Source organism: Gavialis gangeticus, unplaced genomic scaffold (genome assembly GCF_001723915.1).
Source record: "Gavialis gangeticus isolate Ggan-Ray unplaced genomic scaffold, GavGan_comp1, whole genome shotgun sequence".
Taxonomy (NCBI): Eukaryota; Metazoa; Chordata; order Crocodylia; family Gavialidae; genus Gavialis; species Gavialis gangeticus.
In genome coordinates, this window is record NW_017729027.1 from 3,750,330 (window position 1) to 3,752,759 (window position 2,430).

Here is a 2,430-nt window from a genome sequence, read left to right on the forward strand (position 1 = left end):
ACTACTGCGAGACTGTTTCAGGCTGGACATAAAGAAGAATTTCTTTGCTGTCTGAGCCCCCAAGGTCTGGAATAGCCTGCCATCGGAGGTGGTTCAAGCATCTACATTGAACACCTTCAAGAGCAAACTGGATGCTTATCTTGCTGGGATCCTATGACCCCAGCTGACTTCCTGCCCTTTGGGCAGGGGGCTGGACTCAATGATCTTCCGTGGTCCCTTCCAGCCCTAATGTCTATGAAATCTACTATGAATCTTACAGTGTGGTCAGACTTTGGGACCAGTACAATAGGGCTGCTCCATTCATTTGCTGACTCCTCTATTACCCCCAGATCCAGCAATTTTGCCACCTCTTGTCTGGCTGTGTCCCTTAACCATGCTGGAATTCATGAGCAGATTCTTTGGATGGTGGTGCCCAGCTTGAGTGTGATCCAATGTTTCACTAATGTGGTCTTACCAGGTTTCTCTGCGAACATCTCCAAAAACTGTCAGCAGGGCATTGATATCTCCCTGTTGAGCTGAGGTTAGTATTCCCCCAAATGGGGCGCTGCTGGTACACTAGTGGGAGGATCCTGAACCTCTGAAGTGGTTGTCTTCCAGACCATCAGTCAAGCTTCTCGAGCAACCCAGGGTTTTAAGAGGTTTACATGATACACCTGTGACTCTCAATGCTTCCCTATGAGGTGTATTTCATAGTCAACCCACCCAACTTGCTGTAGCACTTTGAACAGGCCTTGTCATTTTACCAATACCTTACTTTCTGATGATGGAAGTAAGAGTAGCATTTGGTCTCCCGGCTAATATACCTGCAGTCGGGCCCTCCCAGCTAATATACCTGCAGTGCTGTTCTTGCCTGTACTTGGCAGCTTCCAAGTTTTCCTTTGCAAGCGCCTCTACCAAATCCAGGCATTCACATAACTTTAGAACATACTGTAGGACATTCTGTGCTGTGGAGGTCTAGGTCTGCTATGATTCCTGCAATAATTTCAGCACCCCTCAGGGCTGTCTCCCATATAATTACTTGAACCGTGAAAAGCCGGGAGTGGACTGGTGTATCTCTCGAATGGTGAACAACAGGTAGGGGAGTACCTGGTCCCAATTTTTTAGCTCATCCAACACAAATTTCAGTAACATCCTCTTCAATGTCTAGTTAAATCACTCAATCCCTTGGTTTGGGGGTGGTACACTGAGGTCTTGATTGACTAGACTCTGAGCAAACCTGAAACCTCCTGCAAAAGTCAGCACGAAAAAACCCAACAACATACCTTTATTGGTTAAGACCTCTTTCAGGATACCCACCTGGGAAAAGATCTGTATTAGTTCTGAGGTCATGGTTTGAGTGGATGCTGTCCAAATCACTGCAGCCTCCAGGAAGTGGGTGGCATAGTCCACAAGAACCAGTATGAACTGGGCATCTTGGTAGCTGGGTTCCAGGGGGCTGACTCAATCCACTCTGACCCACTCAAATGAGGTATCAATCAGGGGAACACGTACCAATGGGGTCTTAGGACCAAGCCGGGGCACTACTAATTGACACTCAAGGCATGAGGCACAGTATTTAACCTTATCAAACACTCCAGGTCAAAAGAATCTTGTAAGCACCCATCTCTGGGTTTTCTCCTGCCCCAGATGACCTCCCCAGGGTCTGGCATGAGCCAGTCTTAGCACCTGCCGTATAGTCTTGCAAACATGGGGTCTTCCTGTTGGTCCCACAAGAAACCCTGGGTTGCTCCCAACTGACCCAGTACTGACTCAGGGCTGGCTCAGTGGGCCCCAGCATGTCACCTCCCCCTTCTGAAGGGTCTAATTTACACTGGACCACAACCCCTTTTCCCGAGTGCTTCTTTCGCCCAAGGAGGGCTTCTTGCTGAGCCCACCTCTGCTCTTGATGTGACCAGAGCTGCAACCCAAAGAACTCAGGGTCTGAAAAAGGGAAGATCTCCCCAAGTATAGGCTCCGCTGGGTTGGGGCCTATGGGGGCCTTGTGCATTTGGTGGGCCTTCTGTAGCAGTGAACCCATACAGCCCTAGTATCTCCCCACTACAACAGGATAGGCCAACTGAGAGTCCACAGCAGCTCTCACTCGGCCCTCACACTCACCAGTTGTCAGCGTTAAATAAGCCATCTTGTAGGGGCGGGTATCCCTGTGGATGCAGGTCACATACGTACATTCCCCCATTCCCCCATTATGATGTCTTCAGCCTTCACATATTGGACCTGAACAAAAGTCTGGCCTGAGTCAGAGTCCATGAGCCCATCAACCCAGACTTCTCCAATCTTTATGGGGACCACACAGTTCTGCAGGTCAGGGTTTCCCACCCACCTCTTCCCCCCGCATTTCCAATGTGATATACAAATGAAAACCCACAGTCCATTTGGGGACAGTCTCAGGCCCAGTGTCCTTTCTATCCACACTGGAATATATATATATAT